Source organism: Scyliorhinus torazame, chromosome 16 (genome assembly GCF_047496885.1).
Source record: "Scyliorhinus torazame isolate Kashiwa2021f chromosome 16, sScyTor2.1, whole genome shotgun sequence".
Lineage (NCBI taxonomy): Eukaryota > Metazoa > Chordata > Chondrichthyes > Carcharhiniformes > Scyliorhinidae > Scyliorhinus > Scyliorhinus torazame.
Genome location: NC_092722.1, coordinates 186,297,504 through 186,312,709, shown reverse-complemented (window position 1 = coordinate 186,312,709; position 15,206 = coordinate 186,297,504).

The window sequence follows — 15,206 nt, the reverse complement described above, 5'->3', positions numbered from 1 at the left end:
CACACAGTTTATCTTTCTTGAGTCTGAAGTGGATGATTACAATTCCCCACTACTTACAATATGATTTTTCAACATTTTAAGGTAATGGATTTTTGTTTCAATAAAATTAAGTTGAAGCCTGCCACACAAGTGCATGGCTCTCTCTCTCTCTCCCCCCCCCCCCCCCCCCATCCCGACTTTGCACATGCCCTCAAAAAAGGTGGTCCAGAACCCACTCAGCTTGGGACAGGACAAGAACATTTGGGATTGGTTAGCTGGGCCCCCCTGACATCGCTGCACTTGTCTTCCATCTCTGGGAAGAATCCGCTCGTGCTGTCATGGTCAGGTTTGCCCTGTGCACTGTTAGTTGTGTTAGGCTCAGCTTTTGCTTGAGGAGTATACAGTACTATGCTCCAGAGTCCTCCCTCTATCTCTGCCCAGTTCCTCATCACATCTTTCTCTTGTCTCATCTAGTGGGGCCCTTTCCTCCTATAACAGCCATCCATATATGTCTGCGCATTTACTGTCCCATAATTTGTTGCGGAGGAAATCTCTTAATTGCAGGAGAGCTGAAGCTTCTTTGTTAGCTCTCTCTCTCTTCTCCCCCCCCACCCCCCCTTCCCCGGGTTGCTACTACCATCTATGTAGGATCCCTTACTGTCAGCATCCCTTCTCCAGGTTTTGGAATTTTGCCAGAATGAACCTCTCGTTTGCTGTAGATGGGGACTGCAACAGACATGTCAGTTTCAAGTGGTTCCAAGTTCTTAGCTACCACTACTAGGCTCACCAAATACTTGGCTGGGGGAAGAATGAGAATGGGTTGGTGGCCAGTCCACAGATGTTCCAATAGAGGAGGCCTCCTCCAACTGCACCCATACTGCTTCTGGCTCCCCCAGCTACCCCTGCCCCCTTTCTACTTATGCTGCCCACTGGTAAAATAGGAGATTCAGTGGTGCCAGCCCCCCCCCCCCCCCCCACCACCATGCACCGCCCCCTCAGGACAGTTTTGTGGATCCTGGGGTTCTCTCCAGCCACACGAAAGCCATAATTTGTTTGTCCGCTTTGGTGAAGAAGGTTTTGGGGATAAAGATCAGGAATTTGGGGCAGCATGGTGGCACAGTGGTTAGCACTGCTGCCTCACGGCGCCGAGGTCCCAGGTTCGATCCCGGCTCTGAGTCACTGTTAGTGTGGAGTTTGCACATTTGCCCCCACCACCCAAAAGATGTGCAGGGTAAGTAAATTGGCCACGCAAAATTGCCCCTTAATTGGAAAAAATGAATTGGGTACTCTATATATTTTTTTTAAATAAAGATCAGGAGCAATCTGAAGAGGAACCTTTGCAGCACGTTCATTTTTATCGTCTGCACTCGTCACCCCAGGGAAAGGGAGAAATTTCCACCTTTGCAATCCCTCTTCACCACCTCCACCAGGTTGGACAGGTTCCACTTGTGGAGCCGCGCCCAGCCGTGGGCTCCCTGGATTCCCAGGTATCAGAACTTGGTTTGGGCTGGTTTGAATGGTAGCCTCCCCAGCCCTGCTGCTTCCCCCCCTCTTCTCTTTCCCCCCCCCCCCCCCCACCCCCAGGAGTTCACCGGGAGGATTTCGCTCATCCTCGGGTTTAGTTTGTATCCCAAGAAGGCTCCAAAATTCCACAGGTGTTCCATAATCTTACCCATGCTGACTAGAGGGGTTGAGACGTGGAGGGGCAGCTCATCTGCATAAAGTGAAACTGCTGTCTGGATGCCTCTCCACCCCTTCCCTGATCTTATTTAAAAAAATATGTTTATTAAGAAATTTTAAAACAATTTTCAACCTTACAAACAACCCCCACCCCCGTAACAAAAAGAAAGAACGCACATAGCAAGACATGAACATGGCAAATCAATATGATACAGAACTTTGTACATTGGATGCCTCCCGTACATGTTAGTTTTCCGGATCATTCATGTGTTTTCTTGCTCAAATGCCCCCCAGATAAACCCCACTTCCCCCCCCTCTCTTCCCCCCCCCCCCCCCCCCCCAACGAAAGATATCCCCCCGCTGGGTTGCTGCTGCTGCTGTTCGACCTTCATCTATCGCTCCGCGAGATAGTCTAGGAACGGTTGCCACCGCCTGTAGAACCCCTGCGCAGACCCTCTCAAGGCAAACTTTACCCTCTCCAACTTGATAAACCCTGCCATATAATTTATCCAGGCCTCCACGCTGGGGGGCTTCGCCTCTTTCCACATTAACAAGATCCTTCGCCGGGCTACTAGGGACGCAAAGGCCAGAATGCCGGCCTCTTTCGCCTCCTGCACTCCCGGCTCGTCCACTACTCCAAATAGTGCTAGTCCCCAGCCTAGCTTGACCCGGACTTTCACCACCTTAGATACTGTTCCCGCAACTCCCCTCCAGAACCCCTCCAGTGCCGGGCATGACCAAAACATATGGACATGGTTCACCGGACTTCCTGAGCACCTCCCACATCTGTCCTCCACCCCAAAGAACCTACTCAGCCTCGCCCCCGTCATATGTGCTCTGTGAACTACCTTAAACTGTATCAGGCTAAGCCTGGCACACGAGGAGGAGGAATTAACCCTACTTAGGGCGTCAGCCCACAGCCCCTCCTCAATCTCCTCCCCCAGCTCCTGCCCCCCTTCCCTGATCTAAGAGTGATAGCCAGTGGCTCAAATGCCAGAGTGAACAGCAACTGGAACAGCAGGCATCCCTCCCTCATGCCATTTCTGGTGTCTCCTCCCCGGGTGGGGTCATGACCACTTTCAGCAGACGTCTGATTGCCGTCAGATCGTCCGTGATTACTTCTGATAAGCAACTCTTCATTCGCCTCGCCAGAGATTTCATTGTCAGTGTTCAGGAGTGAGATGATTCTGTATGACCCAAACTCCATTGGGTCTTTGTCTTTCTTTGGTATCAATGAGATCAAGGCCTGTGCCAGTGTGGGCAGCAGGGTCCCCCTCGACAGCTAGTCATTGAACATCTCACGCATATGCGAGGCCAGTACTGCCGCAAACATTTTGTAAAAGTCAACTGGAATACGCCCGGTCCTGGTGCCTTCCTTAATTGCATGGAATTGACGGATTCCAGACCCAGTGGTGCTTCCAGTCCCTACCACCTCTTCACCCACAGCCTGGATGCCCAACCTTTCCACGAGCTGCTTCACCTTGGAGTCCCCGTCACGGAGCGAGGTACAGTCCCCGGTCGAAGGTTGCGATTGTTCCATTGATGACCCCTGGAGCTGTGACCATCTTACCATTCCTGTCCTGCCCCTTATCTGCGCTATCTCTCTTATGGCCTCCTGTTTCCTCAGCTAGTGTGCTAGTAAGCGGCTGGCTTTGACCGTGTGCTCATAAAAGGTCTTCCAAGCAGGGTTACTGCTTTCCCAGTTAAGAGCAGGTGAAATTCCATTTGTAGTTTTTTCTTCTCCACTGTTGAGGCCTTTGAGTACCGCTGATGCACTTCCAATATGGAGTTAATCAGCTGCTGTTTGGCTGCCCTTTCTTCCCTGTCCCTGAGTGCCCTATATGCTATTATACCCCGCCCCTGAAAACTGCCTTCAGTGCCTTCTAGAATGTGGAGGGGGAAACCTCCCTTTCTGGTTGCAGGTTACATAACTGTCGATGGCTTGTCATTCTTTCGCAGAAAGTCTCATCGAGGAGGGCTGTATCCAGCCTCTGGGGGGGGGGGGGGGGGGGGGGGGGTGGGGTGCTGAGCCTGACCCTGGCCCATCTCCAACCTCATCCACGCAGTGCGGTGTGTTCAAGATTGCAATTGCAGAGTATACTACCTCTGGAAGCACCGACTTTCCACTACGAAGAAGTCTATACGGGAATATGGTTTGTGGAATAACTCCTCCCTCAGGTGGTTGAAATTCCATGGGTGCACACATTTCTTCCCCCCCTCCCCCAAACTCTGCTCCATGAGGATGGTTAGTTCCTTTGCCATTCCTGATTTAGCCCCCGTCTGGGGCTGGACCTAACTGCCTTCAGGTCTTATACGCAGTTAAAGTCTTGCCGCATGCTTAGTTAGGGGAAATAGTAGGGGTCGGGGATTTCTGCTATGGTCTTAATTAACTCGACAGTCTCCCAGTTAGGGGCGTACATGTTAAGTAATGCCACTAGGGGCAGCACGGTGGGATAGTGGTTAGCATTGCTGTCCCAGGTTCAAACCCAGCTCTGGGTCACTGTCCGTGTGGAGTTTGCACATTCTCCCCGTGTTTGCGTGGGTTTCGCCCCGACAACCCAAATATGTGCAGGCTAGGTGGATTGGCCACGCTAAATTGTCCCTTAATTGGAAAAAGTGAATTGGGTACACTTAACTAATGCCACCAGGGTCCCTTCTAGTACCACGCTAACCATGATGTACTGTCTCCCTGGGTCAGTCACTGCATCGCCATAAAGGCTATCCTTTTGTTAAATAGTATGGTCACCCCACTCTCCCATGAATCAAAGCATGCCTGATGTGCCTGTACCCCCTAGCCTTTCCTTACCCTCAGTTGGTCCTCTCGAGTGGGTCTCTTTAAGAAAGACTACACCGGCCCTCGGGCTTTTTAGATGGACGAAGACTCTGGATCTTTTCACTGGTCTGTTCAGTCCCGTCCGCAGTCCAGGTGATGTGACTATGCTGACAGGGGTGGTTTCTGTCCCACCCCGTCCTCCGGGAGGAGATGCCTGGGTTCACCTTTGTTCTTGGGCCATCCAAGATCGCCACCGCCACCCTCCTCTTTCCATCACACACCATGTTGTGACCTGTGCAACCAGCATTTTACCCTTTCTCTCCCCCCCCCCCCCCCCCCCAGCCCCTCTGCTCGTGCATTCTAAAACTGAGCATTTTGTCCTAACCCGTACGCACTCACACCCCCCACCCAAGATCCCTTACCCCAGATGAACTGGTGGGCATACCTCCCCAAGTACACCTACTCCAGCCCCGTTTGTGTAAGTCTGTATTTTTATGTCTTCCTGCATTCTTTCCTCCCGAGTCCGTTCTGCTGCCCAAACTCGTTTGCTTCCTCTGCCGTAATAAACTAATGTTCCCTGGCGTTGTGCGCGACCCATAGTCTTGCCGGGTGCAACATGCTGAATTGCTCCGTGTTTTTAAAGAGTGCAGCATTGGCCCCGTTAAACTCAATGTCCTGGTAAATGGGATGGTGTGGCCTTCTCACGTGACCGCATGTTCCTTACCCACCTCTGGACCCGTGCCTTATCTTGGTATTTGTGGAACTTTGCGATCAATGCCTGTGGTGGTTCCTCTGTCTTTGGTTTTTGGCAGAGACCTGTGGGCCTCTGAGAGTTTGGTGAAGCTCTCTTTCCCTGACCAGTTTTCCGTGCATCTTCACAATAAATTCCGTTGGGCTCATGCCCTCTGGTAGCTCAATGATCTGAAGGTTCTGTCATCGGGACATGTTCACTTGGTCATCCACCTTCCTCTTTAGCATCTTCTGGGTCTCTACAATCTCTGGTCAGTGGCTGCTTCCTCCAGGTCCCAAACCGTCGCTCCTTGGTCCATAAGTCTCCGCTCCACCCTGTCCATCACTCCCTTTATTGGGGCCAGCGCGGCTCTATTGCCGACATGAGATCCTTGACAATAATAAAGATTATTATTATTGATTCGATGCCGGGTGGTCTCTGGTTTCATTCAGTTTTTGTGCTTTCGTAGCGGTTGAATACAACCATTTCAGACGGCATTTAAGAGTCAACCACATTACTGTGGGTCTCGAGTCACATGTAGGCCAGAGCAAGTAAGGATGGCAGATTTCCTTCCCGAAAGGGCATTGGTAAAGCAGATGGGCTTTTTTGATAATTGTCAATGGTTTCATAATCATCATTAGACTTTTAATTCCAGATTTTTATTGAGTTTAAATTTCATCACCCCAGAAATCGCCACCAGTGGGCACAGCTCCAACCAAATGTTCACGATTGCTGACATGCTATCATAAAAGGACCTCCAGGGCAGCAAGGTGGTGCAGTGGTTAGCATTGCTGCCTCACGATTGGCCCGCTAAATTGTCCCTCAATTGGAAAAAATGAATTGGGTACTCTAAAATTTTTTCTTTTTTAATAAGTAAAATAAAAGGACCTCCAGAAGCCCATCAGCTTTGAGCATGACCAGAGCATGTGCACATGGTATGCCCACCCCCTCGAACACCAATTGCATCTGTCCTCCACCCAATTTCTCTCATTTAAGTTCTTTTCCAAAATGTGCCCACTCTTCTGACCAACCATTGATCTTCATAGATCCTTTCCAATCTGATATACTTGGCTTCTTTAATTAGCCATGGAGGGTGCATCCTTCTCAGCCTCTTTTTTTGTAAATGTATTTCATTCCAAACTTATTCAAAACGATTACAAGACATAAACAGTCTGGGGAACATACTCCCCAACACACAATGATACAGTTTGTACAAATTTTTTCCCCCATTTTCACTTTTTTCCCCCCCTCCCCCAAGGGACGAGCAACTCCTCCAACATCGCCACGAACACCCCCACCTTGCCTCGAAGCCCTCCACTGAACCCCTCAATTCGTATTTCATCTTTTCCAAACCGAGAAAGTGATATAAGTCTCCCAGCCAGGTCGCCACCCCCAGTGTCATTGCTGACCACCATTCCATTAAAATCCTTCATTGGCATTCCTCCTCTGGCCATCAACTCCGGCTTCCCTGATATCCCAAATATCGGCACCAATGGGTCCGGCTCAACCTTCTTCCCCACAATCCCCGTTAGTGCCGTGAACATTCCCACCCAGAATCTCCCTTGCTTCCCACAGCCCCAGGACATATGTGCGTGGTTTGCTGGTCCCCGTCCACACTTCTCGCACTCGTCTGCCACTCCCTGGAAGAACTCACTCATTCTTGCCCGAGTCATGTGTACCAACTTGAATTGTACCAACTTGAATTGTATCAGGTTTATCCTCGCCCATGAGGAAGTCGCGTTTACCCTGCATAGCGCCTCACTCCACACTCCTCATCACCTCACATCCCTGCTCTCCCAGCCACCCATATATGTCTCCAATCCTGCCCTCCCCATCCACGTCCGAAAGCAGCAGTCGCTCCAGAAGGGCATCCTCAGAGCTTGGGGAACTCTTTCCACCACTTCCGCGCAAAGTCCCTTACCTGCTAGTATCTAAACTCACTTCCTCTCAGGAGCTCTACTCTCTCCTTCAGTTCCTCTATACTGGCAATTCTCACTTACAGGTACAGATCCCTCACCTTAACCAACTCCACTTCTCTCCACTTCCTACGCATACCGTCTGTCACTCTTCCCCCTCCCCCAGCTCAAATCAGTGGTTCTCGCACAGTGGCGTTAACACTGACATCCCCTATACCCGAAAGCGCCTCCTCAACAGATTCCAGACCGTCACTGTGGATTGCACCACTGGGCTCTTGTGTATTTCTTTGGCAATGCCGCCTTCATGATAGCCCTCAAGCTGGACCCCCTACTACAGGATTCTTCCTCCATCCTAACCCATTCTGCCCCCTCTCCTTCCCACCACCGCATCACCTCCTCCACGGTCGCCGCCCAGTAATAATGCAGCCGGTTTGGCAGCGTTGACCCCCCCTTCTGCCTCTGCAACAGGGTGCTCTTTACCCTTGGTACCTTCTCTACCCACACAAACTCTGAGATCATATCCTGCTTCTGGAAAAAAGGCCCTTGGCACAAAAATTGGAAGCGTCTGGGATATGACTAGGAACCTGTGCAGGGCGTTCATCTTCACCACTTGGACCCTCCCTGCCAGTGTCAGGTGCAACGTGTCCCATCTCTTCAGATCCTCCCTAACCTCCTCCACTAGCGTTGTTAGATTCCATTTAAGCAATGTCACCCACTCTCCTGTTACCTGGATATCCACATATCTAAACCCGTCTCTGACTAAATGGTAATCCCCCCCCCCCCCCCCCCCCCAGGTTGGCTCTTCGACCCAAATTTCCCTAAGAGGCCCATAATCCTCCCAATGCTCTCCAGCTGGCCCAACGCATACAGTAACAGGTCATCCGCATATAGCGACACCCGAAGCTCCCTATTCCCCCTCGTAATCCCTTGCCACTCTTCTGACCCCCTAAGGGCCATCGCCAGAGGCTCTATAGCCAGCGCAAACATCAGTGGGCATCCCTGCCTTGTTCCCCTGTGTAATCCAAAGTTTTGTGAGCCCTTATCATTGGCCCGTACGTTCGGCACCGGTGCCACATACAGCAGGCACAAACATAGGCCCAAATTTGAACCTTCCCAGGACCTCAAACAGATACCACCACTCCACCCGGTTAATGCCTTCTCCGCTTCTATGGACACCACTATCTCCGATACCCGACCTGTCGACAGAGTCATGATCACATTTAACAACATCCTTGTATTACTAGCGAGCTGCCTGCCCTTTACGATGCCTGTTTAGTCCTCTGCGACCACTCCCAGGACACAACCTTCCATCCTCCCCGCCACCAGTTTAGCCAGCACTTTTATATCCGTGTTTAACAGCAATATTGGTCTGTACGACCCAAATTCTGACAGGTCCTTCCCCTTCTTTGGTATTAATGTGATTGTTGCCTGCGTCATCATCTCTGGCAGCTCCCTCTTCTCCAACGCCTCACTAAACGCCCCCAACATTGGTGCCAGTTCCATCGCAAACTCCTTATACAATTCCGCCGGTTAACCATCGGGCCCAAGTTCATACCCCTTATACTCTAATACCTCCCTCAGCCTCAGAGGCTCCTCTAATGCCTGTCTCTTCTCTTCCTCCAGCTGCGGAAACTCCAGCCCATCCAAAAACCACCCCATGTCCCCTTCTTCACCCCCGGGTCTACCCTGTACAGCTCCTTATAATATTGCCTAACAATGCGAGTTGCAAGCTCGCACATGAAGTACCATCTTGCATGATTGATTTTGTCTATATATCCCAGATCTCTTTCAATGGGATGACATGGTGTTTCTGGAACCCATCCCTTCATTCACCTGAGGAAGGAGCTGTGCTCCGAAAGCTAGCGATTCGAAACAAACCTGTTGGACGTTAACCTGGTGTTGTAAGACCGCTTACTTTCTCAATGGAGTATATATATATATATTTTTAATGTATTTTATTACAAACCTGTATCAAAACAGGTTACAGCGATTAAACACCCCGGGAACATGCTTCCCTACAACTATAGTCTGTACAGATTTTTCCTCTTTTTCATTCCCTTCCCCCATGACGAACAGCCCCTCAAACATGGTCACAAACATTCCCCACCTTTCCGCAAACCCCACTGAAGAGCCCCTTAACTCATAGGAAGTCGTACAGGTCACCCAACCAAGCCCCAACCCCGGTGGCGATGCCGACCGCCACTCCAGCAGAATTCGTTGGTGTGCAATCAGAGAGGCGAAGGCGAAACCCCAAATATCGCCACCAAAGGGGCTGGATCCACCTCCTCTTCCACTATCCTGGCTAAGACCACGGACCCGCCTGCCCAGAATCTTCCCAATTTTTCACAACCCCCAAAACATGTGCGTGTGATTCGCTGGCCCCCGCCCACACCTCTCACACTCATTTGCTACCCCCTGAAAGAACTCACTCATTCTCGCTCGAGTCATATACACCCTGTGCACCATCTTAAACTGTATCAAGCTCATCCTTGCACATGAGGAGGTCCCGTTTACCCTACGCAGTGCCTCACTCGATGCTCCCCAACTGATCTCCCCTTCCAACTCCGTTTCCCATTTCCTCAGTGGAGTATATATTTGCTGAGAGTTATGAAATATCTCCTTAAATATCCTCCATAAATATCTGCCAGTGTTTTATTACTGAACTACCTTTTAACATACATTCCTAGTTCACTTCAGCCAACTCCTGTCTTCATGCTGGTGAAATTGGCTTTATTTACGTTTAAGACATTAATCTTAGACCCATGTTTCTCACCTTCAAACTGAATATGAAAATCTATCATATGTTATCACACTTGCCTAGAGGTTCCTTTACTGTCCAGTCTTTCATTTTGTCAGGGACCCAGGTTCGATTCCCGGCTTGGGTCACTCTGTGCGGCGTCTGCACGTTCTCCCCCTGTCTGCGTGGGGTTTCTCCGGGTGCTCCGGTTTCCTCCCCAAATCCCAAAACACGTACCTGTTTGGTCAATTGGACATTCTGAATTCTCCCTCTGTGCACCTGAACAGGCGTCAGAATGTGGCGACTAGGGGCTTTTCACAGTAACTTCATTGCAGTGTTAATGTAAGCCTACTAATAAAGATTTATTATTATTATTCAATTATTTGTCACTTTTTAAATTTTCAAATGCAGCCACATTTTGGATATTACAGAAGGAAAAATATGCAAGGGGGAAGAAAATATGGTTCCCGTTCTTTTCAGATGGCCAGCCTGATGTATTTTTCAGGGAAGAACGTGTAGCGATTAGACAGGAGATGGCGCTTACAGATCGCAGATATCTTTCAATGGGATGACATGGTGGTGGTAATGAGAGCAGCCCCGAGAACATATGTCAGCTTGTTGAAGAAAACAAACCTCGGCAGCTATTTGCTGGGTTTTGGGAAAGGTGAAACTCTGAGCCAGCTGGCTGGACTGATGAAGAATGGTTTCAAAAGAGCCTATTGGTGTTCAGTACTGCAAGCAAGGAGATTTAAAGCATGTTTATAGGCATTTGGCCTTGTTGTCGAGTGCTTGACTTTCAACTTGTTTGATCCGTATTGACAGTGGCATGTTGTTTGGTCTCTGATATACAGGTGCTTGAATGACCTCTGGCCTCGCAATCAGGAAAAAAAATAGCAGGGGATGAAATACTGCTCGTTACTAACCACTGACAGCTCTCATTCAGTACATTGCAGCAGACCTCCCAAAACATTCTTACCCTGCCGTGTCTGCCCTACCTTGCTTGCAGCTTTGCTTATCCCTTTTCAACATGTATCGCATTCGATGAGGAATTACGATATGCATTTTTAGATCAGGTGTGATGCCTGTTCTTGACAGCTTGGATCTAACGTGTCTCTGTTGTGAGGACCATAAATTGCATGCAGTCCGAATTTGAATTGGGTTTTGTAGCGAGCAAGGCGATGAATTAAGGGCTTGCCCTGTCCACTCTGCATTGGCTTGGTAACTTTGAGAAAGGAGCATACCACTCCTTATTTTTCAGGAACATGGCAGAGCTTTTTGCTACAATAAATAATCATGATAATCTTTATTAGTTTCACAATTAGGTGCACATTAACACTGCAATGATGTTACCATGGGAATCCCCTAGTTGCCACATTCCGGCACCTGTTCGGGTACACTGAGGGAGAATTCAGAATGTCCAATTCACCTAACAAGCATGTCTTTCAGGACTTGTGGGAGGAAACCCACGCAGACATGGGGAGAGTGTGCAGACTCCGCACAGAGAGTGACCCAAGCCGGGAATCAAACCCAGGTCCCTGGCGCTGTGAAGCAACAGTGCTACCCACTGTGCTAACGCGCCGACCACAATAAATGATGCAGATGCTATGACTTGCTACACAGGCAAATGTAGCATCCTTTTATGATTAGATTTATATTCTGCTGTCCAAGGTGCAAACCACCCAAAACTCCAATTGTTCAGCCCAACCCGTGCGTATTATCTTCCATGCGTGCGAGCAATGGTCCTCCTTCCACGTGGCCTCCCTTACTCCTATTTGCTTCAACCCAATCCTTGTACATTGAATCTTAGAACATGTCTCCTTGTACCAGATTCCCTCAACCATTGGAAACCACTTTTTTCTACCTACCCTATTTCTTCACAGATTTAAACACTTCTTTCTTTTAAATAAATTTAGAGTACCCAATTATTTTTTTCTCCAATTAAGGGGCAATTTAGCGTGGCCAATCCACCTAACCTGCACATCTTTGGGTTGTGGGGGTGAAACCCACGCCGACACGGGGAGAATGTGCAAACTCCACACGGACAGTGACCCAGGGCCAGGATTCAAACCCGGGTCCTCAGCGCCACAGTCCCAGTGCTAGCCACTGCGCCACATGCCGCCCTGATTTATACACTTCTGCCAAATCGCAAGTGAAACAGAAAATGCTGAAATTAATCAGGCAGCATGGGTGGAAACAAGGTTAGTGTTTAGACTTTTTGTCAGAACTCAAAGATGGCAGATGTAATAAGTTGAAGCAAGAATAGAGGTAGGGAAAGGTGGGAGAAGGAAGGATGAAAGGGGAGATTTGTTTTTTTTAAATAAATTTAGAGTGCCCAATTCTCTTTTTTCCTAATTAAGGGGCAATTTAGTTTGGACAATCCACCTAGCCTGCACATCTTTGAGTTGTGGGGGTGAGATTCACACACACGGGGAGAATGTGCAAACTCCACACGGACAGTGTCCCGGGACCGGGATTGAACCCGGGTCCTCAGTGCTGTGAGGCAGCCGTGCTAACCGTGCCACCCACCAAAAGGGAGAATTGGGATAGAATGGAAGGCAGGAGAGAGTAAATGATAAGGTGTTGGTACAAGGCAAAAGGAGGCGATAATGGGGAACAGTAAAGAAGCAAAACAAGTGTCCAGAGGTGGTGTACATGGCGATATAGGAATCATTCCCTTTTCTGGACAGAAGCTGGTGAGAGAGGTTAAGATCTTAAATTGTTAAAACTGAGCCCGGAAAACCATAAAGTGCTTAAGATTTTGTGCTATTCCTCAAGATTCTGTTGAGCTTCGCCGGGATAGAGTGGCAGGAAAAGGACAGGTAGACGAGCGACGACTGGCGGCATCCAGAAGCTCAGGGGTATGCTTGCGGACTGAAGGGATATCATCCATTAAAATGAAATGAAATGAAAATCGCTTATTGTCACAAGTAGGCTTCAAATGAAGTTACTGTGAAAAGCCCCTAGTCGCCACATTCCGGCGCCTGTTCGGAGAGGCTGGTACGGGAATTGAATCCGCACTGCTGGCTTTAATCTGCTTTACAGGCCAGCTACTTAGCCCACTGTGCTAAACCAGCTCCTGATCTCATCTAATCTGTGTTTGTTCCACCAATGTAGAGGAGTTGTGTCAGTTGTGAGCAGCAAATGCAGCATATTAAATGGAAAAAAGTGCAAGCTTGTTTCAAGTGGCAAGGAATGTTTAGAATCATAGAATTTAAAGTGCCAAAGGAGGCCATTTGGCCCATCGAGTCTACACTGTCCCTTGAAAGATCACTCTATTTAAGCCCACACCTCCGCCCTAGCCCCTTAAGACCACCTAACCTTTGGACACATTTAGCATGGCCAATCCACCTAACCTGCACATCTTTGGACTGTGGCAAGAAACCGGAGCACCCGGAGGAAACCCACGCACACTCGGGGAGAACGTGCAAATTCCACACACAGTCACCCGAGGCTGGAATTGAACCCGGGTCCCTGGAGCTATGAGGCAGCAGTGCTTACCACTGTGCCACCACGCCGCCCACCGGGCTTTAGGGTAGCGGGAAGGGAGGAGGTCAAAATGTAGCTGTGGAATCGCCAGTGCTTCCCACAGGAAGGTGTCGGGGGTGATGTAAGAATGTATTAGGATGTCATGCAGAGAAGGTTCCTCCAGAATGTTGAAAGGGGAGGGAGGGCGTCATGGTGGCCCAGTGGTTAGCACTGCTGCCTCAAAGTGCCGAGGAGTCGGGATCAATCCTGGCCCTGGGTGACTGTGTGGAGTTTGCGCATTCTCTCCGTGTCTGCGTGGGTTTCACCCCAACAACCCAAAGATGTGCATGGTAGGTGGATTGGTCAGGCTAAAATTGCCCGTTAATTGGAAAAAATAATTTGGTACTCTAAATTGATTTTTAAAAAAGGAAAGGAAAGGGGGGGAAAGGTCTGCTCTGGTCTAATGAGAACAGCCTGACCGTTTCAGCGCTATCCTCGTATGCATCTCCTCATACCAGGGAACATCCCAGTTCGGTAGCATCATAGTCAATCTATGATACCCCTTCTATTGTCTCAACAGGCTTCTTATTGAATGGAGCCCCGAACTGCTCCAAATCTTAACTGCGGCCTTATTAAGGTTGTTTTATATATTTTCTGTTATGTCTCTATTTATATTCTATGCCTCTTGTCATACAATACAATAATCTATTGACTTTCTTCATGGCTTTTATGCTTGAGTTGTGGCTTTTAATTATAGAATTGAATGGTTTGAACTTGTACCTCACATCCCACTGCTTTCCCGCATCAACCAGCTTTTGCCATTCATTGTATAATCATTACTCTTTCTTTTATTAAAATATGTCGCCACCCATTTCCTGCCATTGAACTCTACCAGCCACATTCCCCCTATCCCACATGAGTCAGTTCACTTCTTTCAGATGAGATATGAAACTGAAATCCCCATATGCTTTGTCATATATAGGAAATGTCCTATGACACTATATCAAAGAAGAGCAGAGGGGTTACCCCTGGTGTCTTGGCCTATATTTATTACTCGATCAACATCGCAGGAACAGATTACCTGGTCACTATCACATTACTGTTTGTAGGGGTTTGCTGTGCACAAATTGGATGCCACATTTCAAACACTACAACGGCGACTACACTTTAAACTACTTCATTAGCTGGAAAGGGTCGAGAGCTTCAAGTTATTAGGTGTCCAGATTACCAACAAACTTTCCTGGTCCCCCCCATGCTGACACTATAGTTAAGAAAGCTCGCCAACAGGGCTGCACGGTGGCACAGTGGGTTGGCCCTGCAGCCTCACAGCGTCGAGGTCCCAGGTTCGATCCCGGCTCTGGGTCACTGTCCGTGTGGAGTTTGCACGTTCTCCCCGTGTTTGTGTGGGTTTCGCCCCCACAACGCAAAGATGTGCAGGATAGGTGGATTGGCCACGCTAAATTGCCCCTTAATTGGAAAAATGAATTGGGTACTCTAAATTTATTTTTTTTAAAACAGTGTGCCAATCCAGAACTCAGAGGACCGTCCAAAAGCCGGTCCTCAGTCCTGCTCGTTATTTCAGTGAGCAGCCTGCACCTCACTGCTGCTCACCTATCGGGGGTCTTATTTTGACAGGTTTGGGAAGGAAGGAATTCAGTTTCAGCTCTGGCTCGTCCAACCTCATTGAGGAACCCAGGGCAGAAATGGGTGCAGACCTTCACTCATTGAAAGATGTTGCCGGGACGTCTTGAGAAAGACTTTGGTCAATTTAGCAGTTGGCCAAACACCAGAGCAGACCATACTCTGAGCTCTGCCCTGTTAAATTGATTGTCATTTGTGCCTGCTTGTACAGTGAGTGCAACTAAACCGGATTTTTGGCCATTCCTCGGGGAGGTCTTGTGGCACAGTGGCAGCGTCCCACTTCAG